This window comes from Ovis aries, chromosome 13 (genome assembly GCF_016772045.2).
Source record: "Ovis aries strain OAR_USU_Benz2616 breed Rambouillet chromosome 13, ARS-UI_Ramb_v3.0, whole genome shotgun sequence".
Classification (NCBI taxonomy): Eukaryota; Metazoa; Chordata; class Mammalia; order Artiodactyla; family Bovidae; genus Ovis; species Ovis aries.
The window spans coordinates 6745394-6758426 of NC_056066.1; the positions used below are offsets into that span (position 1 = coordinate 6745394).

Below are 13033 nucleotides of genomic sequence, written 5' to 3' on the forward strand. Positions count from 1 at the left end.
CCCAGCATCAGAATCTTTCCCAATGAGTCAGTTCTTCACATCAGGTGGCCAAAGTATCGGAGTTTCAGAGGGTAAGGCTAAGAGTCCCAACCTTATAATCATGACTTGATTTTCTTGGGGATGCCATTTTGAAGCTATCTTGGCTATTCCATCTGAAATGGAACAGAATTCATGTAGGAATAAATTAAAATTTTTTAAATATTATTAACTTTCTCATATAGAAATTGTCATGGTTGGTGGGCAAAAATTGAGCCAAGATGCTGCAAAATCTACTGACTCTTGGTCAGACTGCCCAGAGGACCATAAGTATTGATTCACACAGGCAGTTTGAAAATAAAGTTTCAGAGAAACAAAAGCTGTTTCAGGAGTATAATGAAATTCCAGTGCATGTAAAAGGTGGGAAAGCTGATGCCCTTGGTATAGAGCCACCTTGATTCTTACAGTTGGTGGAACAGCAGATGCCAGCTGTGGTTTATATATCAGCTGGCTGTGGCTTCATTTCCCAAGATTCAGTTTATTCTCCCATGAATCAGTCAGTTCAATACCATTATAGCTCTCTGTGGACCAATAATCTGATAAATAACTGAGTTCTTTGAGGATCTATATTTATTTACTTGTACTAGTTAGTTAGTTAGTTCAGTCGCTCAGTCGTGTTCGACTCTTTTCGACCCCATGAATCGCAGCACGCCAGGCCTCCCTGTCCGTCACCAACTCCCGGAGTTCACTCAAACTCACATCCATCGAGTCAGTGATGCCATCCAGCCATCTCATCCTCTGTCGTCCCCTTCACCTCCTGCCTCCAATCCCTCCCAGCATCAGAGTCTTTTCCAATGAGTCAACTCTTCGCATGAAGTGGCCAAAGTATTGGAGTTTCAGCTTTAGCATCAGTCCTTCCAATGAACACCCAGGACTGATTTCCTTTAGAATGGACTGGTTGTACTAACTGCCACCAATTAAGCAGCCTTTACCATGAAAAAAAAAAAAAATCCCAAATAGAAAAGAAATGAAAGATTTCATCCCCAAAGAGCAGGTTGCTCGCTCGCTCGCTCTCTCTCTCTCTCTCTCTCTCTCTCTATATATATATATATATATATATATATATAAAAGCAGAGCTCTTGAAAATGAAAAATATGGTTGTGGACATTTTCTTTTAATTTCATAGAAAGTTGACAAAGGTGAGGAAAGTTCCCAGAGAGAAGAGGCAGAGATCAAGGAAATAGAAACTAAGAAAAGAAAGCAAAATAGTGGATTAGCACACTATCCACCATTAGAAGCTACAAAAAGAGCAACAAAAAAAAAAAAAAGAGGGAAAGAGAGAGGAGAGGAAAATATCAAAGAAACAATACAAAAGCAAGTTCCCAGGATAGAAAGACATTGGTTTTCATCGAAAGAGTTCTCTGAGGAGAACCATAAAGGATCAAAATTTTACAGCAAAGAACACAAGTGAGACATGTATGAACTGCGGGGTGAATAAGAAAGTCCTAAAAGTTTCCAGGAATTAAAAATAGATCATATAGGAAAGAATGAGCATCAAACAGTCATTAAGTAGGAAGACTCCAGATGGACGCTGAGTTATGCTATGGATTTTGCAATCTTGAGAAAGAATGAGTTTCATGTATGGGCTGCCCTTGAACTCAGAAGAGCGCCTCACACTGGGGCTTAATGCTGTGGTCACCATTTTTTAAATATTAACTTTACCCTTGAACATGTGTTTCCTTAGTGAAGTCTGACAGGACAGGGGTGTGTGCAGAGAGTTGTCTCCTGGACACTCCTCACCTCCTTGGCCTGGGCTCCTGGTTACCTGTTCCCTGACTCCCACCTAGAGAAGACTATGCTCACTCCCCCACCCAACCAATACCCCATGCCTGAGGGTGTGTGACATTAAAACAGCAAAGAAAAAACACCCATGTGAGGATGAAAGAGAAAGGTCACAAAAGAAAGAGAAAAGCTTTTTTCCTGCTTTTTGAGGGGGAAAAAAAAAAAAGCCTCACATTTTCATTTTCACTGGGCCCCATGAAATATGTGTCCAGTCCTGGTTTCAATTTAGAGACTGCTGGAGAAGCAAGAATTTTTTCGTACCTCAAAAGCTCAACTGTGAATATCACCAGAGATAAAAAGAGCAGGTCCTCCTAACGCTGCTGGTGGATTTTATAACAATGTCAGGATGGTTCCAATGTGGATGCCCATCCTATGTTTGGAAATTCCTTGTTCTAATGCGTGTTTTCTGAGCCACGCGCTGGCTATGGAATTAGAGTGCTGACGCTAGACCCTGGATATTTGGACAATATCTGGCCCCCAAGAAAAGATGGTTTCAGACAAAACTAGATCCTCCCATGGGAATCCATGAGGGGGGCTTAGTGGGGTTTTTTGCCATTGCAACAGAGGCATTTGTATTGTGAGTGTTTCTTGGGGTCTTCAAAATTCCAGTTGGAAATTCAAGTTACGGCAAAAATCATCTCAAGGAGGATGAGACTCCGGAAATGACTTCCAAGAGTGAAAATGAATTCCTTCTCCGGGGAGTTTGAGGAGGAAAAGCACTCTTTCGGTGCCAGAGGCAAAGGGCAGAGGGAGTGAAAAACCCAGACTGACCCTGTACCCCCTACCCCAACCCCTCCGCTCCCCACCTCCTGGGTCTCCAGTTTTCATTTTCTCGGACACCAAGGGCATCGCCAGCTGTGAGAACAGCCAAGTCTCGACGGTGCTTCTGAAGCCGGTCCTGCTACTTGCTTCACCACGATCCACATTCTGGCAGAGCTGAATTCTCCCCTATCTCCCCCTCAGTGGCCACCCTCGGAGCCTCAGGCCTCACCTGATTTGGTGACCTGACGGCTGCCCTCAACACAGGGATTTGTGTCGTAAATTGCCACTAAGAGGCCCCTGTCCTCACAAATCTCTGCTGTCGTGCTCCTCAGGCAGAAGCCGGTGTATCCACACGTGGCAGGCTGGTGGCGCATCAGACATTAACTTGGTCTCCAGGTGGTAATCATATTACTTCATGCAACTCAGGAGCTTTTGTGCAACACGATTACCTTTGACAGTTCTTGAATGGGACAGCAATTTTCAGCAAATGTTTTCAGTAACCAGAGGCCAGAAGGGAAGGAAATGGGAACGCTTCGGTTCAACTCCGAGTGTGGCTCTGACAGCTCTTCAGCACCTCTGTAGTGTTAGAAACTGGAATTCTGTGGAAATTCGGGCACGTGGGCCTTGATGGAAGGTTGCTGAGCAGGGCCAATGGTTCCCACTGTATTTAAAAAAGAATGTGTCCTCACACAGGGTAAAAATTCCTTATCTTGCGGAAGTTCTTCTGAGCTGCAGGTTACAGTAGGGTTTTCTTTCATCGGGGTTTCATGCTAAAAATATCTTGTCCTTCTTCACGCTAATCACACACTAAACATGGTGGCATGCACTTCTTGGACTCGCCTGAGTTTATAGCACCCTCAGCATTCCTAAAGATGTAGGTCAATTCACACTCCACGTATTTAGTTTTTAGTTTCAGGAAAAAGAGACTAAAAGTCATCACAGGTGGGTTGTTCATGATCTGGTCTTACAGGGGCCCTGGCGACTGAGTGGTAAAGAATCCACCTGCCAATTCAGGAGACACAGGTTCGATCCCTGGTCCAGGAGGATCCCACACACTGCCGAGCAACTGAGCCCATGCACCACAATGACTGAGCCTGTGCTCCAGAGCCCAGGAACTGCAGCTGCTGAGCCCACGCACCCCGGAGCCCAGGGTCCACAAGAGCACCACCCTGCAACAAAGGGTAGCCCCGGCCCACCACAGCTGGGGAAAAGCCCGCACAGTGATGAAGACCCAGCACGGCCGAAAATAAATAAAGGGAAAAGGTTAATTTTTTTAAAAATCTGGGCTTACAGAGTAAGAATATGAAAGCCAGTTGCTTTACACACGCCCCAACCCCCAGCAGTATCACCAATACACACACACAAGACACATATCACTTTCCAAGATAATACAAAACAAAATACCTGCAGTCTCTAGTCACACATTATGGGAAAAGAAAAGAACCATCTGGTTCCCAAATAATCAGGTATAAAAAGGTTTGATTACACACAATTGATAATTCTGGGGTTGAATGTAAGGTCGGGTGGCCTTGACCACATCCCCAGAATGGACTCTGATTCACATCCCACTGGCCTGGCTGCAGAGCAAAACTTCCCTTGGATACACCCAAGAGAAGAGCCTACTCTTTGCTCCAATTTCGTGAACAGTGTTTTACAGACAAGTTTTCTTTTGATCTCCAGTGACTAGACACATGATATCATCAGCTCTAAATGAAGCCACATTTTTCCCCCTCTCCCAGTGCTGGTCTCACGGGCAGGGAAAATGCCAGCTAATCTCTAACATGCTGCAGATTGCAACATCTCTTGGTGTCACCGTTTGTCACCTTATTTGGCTTACTGGCCATTTTGTCAATAACAGTTACTTGGGGAATCGATTTTGATTATAAACTTTTCCTGCATACCTCATCCCAACCAGAGTTTGACTTTTGGCCATTACTGCTTTTGAACTTGTTTCCATGTGTCTCCAAACTTGCTTTTCTTATCCATGACCTTTGGGCAGAGAACAACAGTCCCAAAAGAGATCTGCAGAGAACATCATAGAGAATAACTCAGTTAGACCTGGTCCTTGTTTCCCCAAAATCACAAGAGGTGGTGTGTCAACCTTTCATAATCAACGTGAATCTTCTGCTTGGTTTGAAAGATAAGAAAAAGAAGCACAACAGTCAGACAGCACGTGTGTAATCAAGCCACATCACACACAAGGACAAAACAATAGGTTGAAGTCTTTTCTATGACTACTTTTAAAATAATAGCCTAAATCAGTTCCTTTCTTGTTATAAAATCATGAAATCTGTCTGTTACCTAAATATGAGGAAGTACAAGGGAGCAAAAGTTTTTTAAGAAAAGTGAAAGTGTTGGTCTCTCAGTCACGTCTGACTCTTTGCAATCGTATGAACTGTAGCCTGCAGGCTTCTCTCTCCATGGAATTCCGCAGGCAAGAATACTGAAGTGAGTTGCCATTCCCTTCTCCAGGTGATCTTCTGACCCAGGGATTGAACCCAGGTCTCCTGCATTGCAGGCAGATTCTATACCACCTGAGCCACAAGGGGAAGGAAGTACTCAACTTTCTTTGTGGGATCATTGTAGGCTTGTTATTGTTGTTCGGTAACTAAGTTGGGTCCAACTCTTTGCAACGCCATGCAACCCCACCAGGCTCCTCGTCCTCCCCTATCTCCTGGACTTTGCTCAAATTCCTGTCCATTGTGTTGGTGATGCTATCTAACCATCTCATCCTCTGCCACCCCTTTCTCCTTTTGCCTTCAATCTTTCCCAGTGTTGGGTGTTTGTCAATGAGTCAACTCTTCAAATCAAGTGGCCAAAGTACTGGAGCTTCAGTTTCAGCAACAGTCCTTCCAATGAATATTCAGGGTTGATTTCCAGGATTGACAGGTTTGATCTCCTTGCAATCCAAGAGACTCTCAAGAGTCTTCTCCAGCACCACAGTTCAAAAGCATCAATTCTTTGGCACTCAGCCTTCCTTATGGTCCAACTTTCACATCCGTACATGACTACTGGAGAAACCATAGCCTTGACTATATGGACCTTTGTTGACCAAGTGGTGTCTTTGCTTTTCAATATGCTGTCTAGGTTTGTCATAACTTTCCTTCCAATGAGCAAGCTTCTTCATTTCATGGCTGTAGTCACCATTTGCAGTGATTTGGGAGCCCAAGAAAATAAACACGACTGCTCTGTCACTGCTCCCACTTTTTCGCCGTCTATTTACCATGAAGTGATGGGACCATTGGTTAGTTAGGCCAATACTTTCTCACTTGGTCATAGGTCACATTTCTAACCAATGAGACCCAAGTAGAAAAAAGAAATCTCCTAAGGGAATTCCTGGGAAAACTCCGGATTCTCCTCTTCCTCCCTTGATTGGAGCTGTAGCATATATCTCAGGACTCTGAGACAGCACAACAATGAAATTCAATATGTTAAGGATGACAACGTGGGCACCTGAGCATCACTGAGCAACTGAACCAATGCCAGCAACCTCCTACCTCCAAACTCCTTATCAAGTGGGAAAATAACTGCCGACTTATTTAAGCTGCTGCTAATCACATTTTCTGCTACATGCACTATTCCTAAGTGATACACCTAATCACCTAGAAAAAGCTTCATTTCATCAACATATACTGTTCTAAGGGTTTTTGTTTTGAAAGAGATAAACTACCTGCCTTTTTGTTTAACCCAAAGCTTTTCAAATTTGCCATTTAAATTAACTTCAGTAATAACTGTATTTTTGTAATAACAACAATAATAATAATAACTGATGTTCTATGGCACTTAGGTTTCATTATCTCATTAGTCTTATCTCCATTTTTCTTTGGTGGTGGGTTTTTTTTTTTTTTTTTTCTGGCTGTGCCTCTTGGCTTGTGGGACCTTAGTTCTCTGACCAGGGACTGATCCCAGGCCCACAACAGTGAAAACACTGAATCCTAACCATTGGACTGCCAGGAAATTCCTCTTTTATCCTCATTTTAAAGTAAGAATACTGTGACTATAGTTAACAATACTATATTGTATAGTTGAAAGTTCCTAAGAGAGTAGTAGCTCTTACAATTTCTCATCACAAGAAAAAAACTTTTCAGCAATGTGAGGTGATGAATATTAACTAAACTTATTGTGGTGATCATTTTGCAAATATATAAATCATGCTATTCACCTTAAACCTATACAGTGTTTTATGTCCATTATATCTCAACGAATCTGGAAAAAAGAAAAGAAAGAAAACTGAAGTGCAGAAGAGATTGAAGCTGTCCAGGAAGTAGTTGGGACTTAAGTTCAAGTACTGTGGTTGTAAATACTTCCCTCTTTCAGTCATATGATGTGCTAAGTAGCAAAGACTCAAACCTACTGTTCAGAGACTGAGTCAACAGGAGCTTGCCCAAGGTCAATTCTAAAAGCCAGCTGTGATGCCAGCCACATCAAGAGCAAGCTTTATTTCCTAAGCAGTTCACCCAGACGGAGCCTCGTGGCCAGCCCGTCATTGTATGAGGTAGGACTTGGTTCCAGCAGTGGAGTGACTGTTGGTGTCACATTAAGATTCATACAGTGAAACCCTAGTCCCAATATAATATTTGAAAGTTGGGCCTTTCGGGGGGGTAATTAGGGTGGAACCCTAGTGGATGGAATTAATTATAAGAAGCAGCTAGGGCGCTAGTGAGCTTTCTTTTCTGCCATGTGAGGATGCAACGAGAAGATGGCCACCTGCAAGCCAGAAAGAGAGCTGTCACCAAGAACTCAAGCACACTGATACTCCGACTTTCAACCTCCCGAGCTGTGAGAAATAAATGCTTCCTGTTTAAGTCATCCAATTTAAGGGATATCGTTATAGCAGCCTGAGCTGACTAAAACTTTTCCCAAAGTGTCAGAGAAGAAGTTCGCTAACTTTTTCTAGTCCTCTAGACAGTGGTCCCCAATCTTTTGACACTAGGGATGGATTTCATGGAAGACAATTTTCCCACAGACTGGGGTCAGGGGGGATGGTTTGGGGATGATTCAAGTGCATCACATTTACTGTGCACTTTATTCCTATTATGATGACATCAGCTTCACCTCAGGTCATCAGGTGTTAGATCCTGGAGGCTGGGGAACCCTGCTCTAGAAATAGGATACTTCCACCTTTCCTTTTCTAATACCTTTCATTTATTTAGGTAGGTATACCTCAAATTCGGTTTTTAAGTACATGAACCAATTTTTTATAGCATAATAATAAAGAAGCTAGCCTCTGTATTCAGAGAAGGCAATGGCACCCCACTCCAGTACTCTTGCCTGGAAAATCCCATGGATGGAGGAGCCTGGTGGGCTGCAGTCCATGGGGTCGTTGAGGGTTGGACACGACTGAGTGAGTTCCCTTTCACTTTTCACTTTCATGCATTGGAGAAGGAAATGGCAACCCACTCCAGTGTTCTTGCCTGGAGAATCCCATGGACGGGGGAGCCTGGTGGGTTGCCGTCTATGGGGTCGCACAGAGTCAGACACGACTGAAGTGATTTAGCAGCAGCAGCAGCAGCCTCTGTATTTTCACAGAGCCAAATTACATTGTGGCCCCACTACTTACTAGGTATGACTTTGAGCAAGTTATTAGTAACTTCCTGGGAATTCAGTCTGCTTGTCTACAACACAGGGATAATATATTCACAATATTTCAAGGGAGTTTTGAGGATTAAATGAGATACTGTGAACCTGAGAATGTGAAGCTCATACATATAATGTTTTATGCATATTTCTGATGATTCCTGCTATCTCTTCCAATTCTATAACTCTTAACAGGAAAAAAGAAATTGAAGTGGGTACAAATGTAAATGTGTATCTTTCAACTCTTTACTTTCTATCAATAACACCTCTCCCCTTATAACCTGGCTTTTCTGGTGCCAGATTCACTCATGGTTGATGTGGATTTAGTGCGTGTCTGCTTAGTGGCCATCAAGGTGGCACAGCCCTCCACCAGCAAAAAGACTACAACTCACTGGCGGTTCAGATGATGGGTAGTGTCTTTTAGCAATCAAGTGTTTTTTTGATGTATATACATTTTTTTTAGAAATAATGCCATTAATACTTGAGAGACTACAGTAGAGCGTAAACCTGTTACGTGCACTGAGAAACCAAAGACTTCTGATTTATTGCATGACTCAATTTCTTGTGATTTCACCTGACTGTGGTGGGCTGATACTAAACCTGCAGCATCACTGTGGTGTGCCTGTATATACCGGGAGGTTTGGGTTATACGGGTGCATACCAGTTCACTGGGGGTCAGCAGTAACGGTCTTCAAAGAGCAGGAGAAAGTGACGATAAACTACGGAAATGTGTAATTATCAGAGATACCAGCCTCTGACTACTGCTATTGGTATGTGCCAGAAATTTGAGTTCTGAGAAAGACAGAGGCAGCAGCCTGAAGAAGGGAAATCATAATATCATTGTTTGCACCAAACATCATGAGAAAGGTATACTTTATAAATAGTATTCCTTATCACATATCTATTAGGTCAGTTCCATTAGCCTACTTTGTAAGTGAGGAGATAGGAGTTCTGAGAAGTTAAACAGCATGCCTAAGATCATGGTTCTGGAGGAGAGGGGAATCAGGCTTTGAACTGGGGTCTATTCGACTCTAACGCCAGGAAGCTAAACCACTAAGCCAACTGTCCAACTATGACTCCAGCACCAGAGAGGCCACTGCACAAGCTGGAAGACCTGAGTCTTCTGAGTTTTCAATCTTCTCTTTCTATATGACTTGAAGCAACTTATCTGTTCTGTTTGAACTTTGTAAAGTCAAGGTTGATGATAAATCAAAGGAGATGACGTGCATATGAATGGGTTCAGCAACCAGCCACAACCAACTCTTCTGAAGTCCCTTTCTCTCACCTCCTCCTCCCCACAGTGATGAACTTTAGTTGGCAGATCAGTTGCTCTTGCTACCTTTACAAACAACTCCAAAACTTAGTGGCTTAAAATAAACACTTATTATTTGTTGTTTTATTATTTTCAGACTTCTATGATTGGCTGGATGTTTCCTTACATAGACTCTCTCATGTGTCTGGGATTCAATGGGAGGGTCAGCTGGGGGCCAATGATTCTAGAAGGGCCACAATTATATGTTGGGGATTTAATGGCAGTGGGTCAGGCAATGAGGTGATGAGCCACGTGTCTCAGTCTCTAGCAGGCTGGCTGGGGCTTGTTCAAATGGTGGTCACAGAGAACTAGAGAAAGTGTGCAAAGCCCAGGTTCACAGCTAGCATGTGCTTACCTCCACATTCTATTAGCTGAAGCAGGTCACAGGCCAGCCCAGGTGCAGTGGGGGAGGAAACAGATTCAGCCCTTGGATGAGCAGAGCGCAGACTCATGCACAGTTAGGAAGGGCACATGACATCTGAACCACCAGGGACTGCTGTCAGCCAGTTTTGCAAAGCCACACATGTGCTCAGCCTTCTTGAGTTTTCTCTGCCCCAAGAACCAGACAGTTTGTTTTTCCAGTAGGGCACAGATTGCAGGTCTGGTTGGGTTGTTTGTTTTTGTGATTGTTTTGACTTTTAGCTATTTCCACGATGTTTCTTTCAGAGAGGCTTCCCTGGTGGCTCAGAGGTTAAAGCGTCTGCCTGCAATGTGGGAGATCTGGGTTCGATCCCTGGGTTGGGAAGATCCCCTGGAGAAGGAAACGGCAACCCACTCCAGTATTCTTGCCTGGAGAATCCCATGGAGAGAGGAGCCTGGTAGGCTGCAGTCCATGGGGTCACAAAGAGTCAGACACGACTGAGTGACTTCACTTTCACTTTCTCTCACTTTCTTTCAGAGAGGAAAATGGCTTAATCTGTCCCCATGAGCTGTGACAACAAAGGAAACCATAAACAAGATGAAAAGACAACCCTCAGAATGGGAGAAAGTAATTGCAAATGAAGCAGCTGACAAAGGATTAATCTCCAAAATATGGAAGCAGCTTAAGCAGCTCAATATCAGAAAAACAAACAAACAATGGGCCGAAGACTTAAACAGACATTTCTCGAAAGAAGACATACAGATGGCTGATAAACAGATGAAAATATGTTCAACATCACTGATTATTAGATAAATGAAAATCAAAACTACAATGAGGTATCACCACACACTGATCAGAATGGCCATCATCAGAAAAATCTGCAAATAATAAATGCTGGAAAGGATGTGGCAAAAAGGGAACCCTCTTCCACTGCTGGTTGGAATGTAAATTAATACGGCCACTATGGAGAAGAGTATGGAGATTTCTTTAAAAAAAAAAACAACAAAAACTAGCACTACCATATGACCCAGCAATCGCACTACTAGTCATATACGCTGAGAAAACCATGATTGAAAAAGACATAGGTACCCCAATATTCACTGCAGCACTATTTACGATAGCCAAGACATTGAAGCAACCTAAGTGTCCCTAAACAGATGAATGGATAAAGAAGCTGTGGTACATATATACAATGCAATATTACTAAGCCTTAAAAGGAACACATTTGAGTTAGTTCTAGTGAGGTAGATGAACCTAGAGCCTGTTATAAAGAGTGAAGTTAAGTCAGAAAGAGAAAAATTAATATCATATATGAATGCATATGTATGGAATCTAGAAAAATGGTGAACCTATTTTCAGGGCAGGAGTAGAGACTCAGACACAGAGAACAGACTTTTGTACACAAAGAGGGCAGGAGAGGGTGGGCCGGATTGAGAAGGCAGCACTGGAATATGTATATTACCATATGTAAAGCTAGTGAGAACTTGTTGTATAATACAGGGTGCTCTGTGACAACACAGAGGTGTGGGGTGGGGTGGGAGGTGGGAAGGACGTTCAAGGGGGAGAGGACACTTGTATACCTATGGCTGGTTCATGCTGAGGTATGGCAGAAACCAAAACAACACTGTAAAATAATTATCCTCCAATTAAAAATCAATATATATATTTTTTAAAATATGAGCTGTGACAGAGTGTTACTTTGTGGTCAGAGGTCCCAGAACCTGGGGCAGAAGCAGCAGAGACTGAGACAGGCTCTTGGGGCGCCAGAGGCCGCCCTTTCCAAATAAGATGTTGGTGTTTTCTTCTGAGGCACCTGGAGCTGCCCCACAGCCAGGGTTTTCCACATCAAAATCTTGACCAGGGCTCCCCGACCTTGCTGGGGACCAGGGAGAGCTCACCTCACCAGCTGGTTGGAAGCACTCCCAGCCTGATGGATTCGTGGAACTCCGACTGGCCCTCAATGATAATATCTGGCTCACACTTCCTCTGCTTTAAAGTTTGGAGATTGCACAAGACATACAAAAGGTGGCAGAGAGCCTTGGAATGTCCCTTTGATGAAATCACCCTGGGGCCTTTTGCAGGAGGATGAGAGGGTCACATGCTCCCTACAGGGTCCTCCTGATGGAGTGTGCATACCAGGCGTGGGCGCTCACTCAGCTTGGGTCACTTCCCTCCATCTGGGGCCGGGACAAGGAGAAGCTCGAGGTTGTGGCTGCAGAAAGGCAGGAAGGAATGTCTCAAGAAGAGGGAAAGTTGAGCTCATGCACTTTGCTGGCAGAACCTCTGAGAACAGGGCCTTCTCGGGAGAAACTATTGCAACACGGCTGAGAAGCTGCGAGGTCAGGGAGGATCCCGGGCCACGGGAGGTGGGGCAGGGGGTGTTGTCCAAATGTCCCTTCCTGGCCTCTGTTCCCTCAGGCAGAGTCCTGCATGGCGGCACCCCTGCATGAGTAGGGAAATGAGGAACTTCACCATTACTCCACCCTGCTCACACGTAGGCCAGGACCACATCTGCCTGGAGGCTGCCTGGGGAAGCCAGAGCCTCCCCCAACACCACCCGTAGCCACCTCACCCAGCACTCTCCGGAGGGCAGAGCCCAGCAGCACCTGCAGGAGGCCCAACCTGGCTTTTGGGAAATGGCCCTGCTGGTCTGCATTCCCCAGGTTCTTGTTTCCTGGCTCTGGAGACAATGCCAAGTTCAGGTCTCACCCACAGGAAAGTTTCCAAATCGGAAAACCAAGGAGGTGCCACAAATCATACCCAGATCAGGGTACAAACAAAAGAAGCCCATCCGCTTTCTTTCCATGCGTTTCTCCCAGATGGCTCCAGGACCCTGGCCTGAGGGCAGCGGATCTGGGCCAAGCAAGTGTGGTTCCTGCCCTACTTCATGAGAAGGTCCTCCTCATCCAAGGATGGCCTAGCTCCTTCCTGAGATGTGCAACCCCCGGCACCGCCATCTGGCATTCTTGCTCCCCTCTAGGCCTCGGTGAATTGCAACCCCCCTCCTCCCATTCATACCCTGGCCCTTCACCTGGGACTCCATTTGCTTAGCATGTGCCCAGGTCTTCCAGCAGATGGCTGCAGCCGGCTGGGAGGAAGAAAGGCTCTACGGACCCCAACAAATAGGGTCCATTCCTGAAGAATCCAGAAACTGGGAGGATTCCTAAGTGGGCAGCCCCGTCTCCAAGATCCACCCCAAGAGC

General features: G+C 44.6%; 1 pseudogene; it reads left to right on the forward strand.

Moving 5' to 3' along the window:
* The first annotated feature begins 257 nt into the window (after window positions 1-257).
* Window positions 258-528, forward strand: LOC114117492 (cytochrome c oxidase subunit 7A2, mitochondrial-like; annotated as a pseudogene).
* Window positions 529-13033: the final 12505 nt, after the last annotated feature.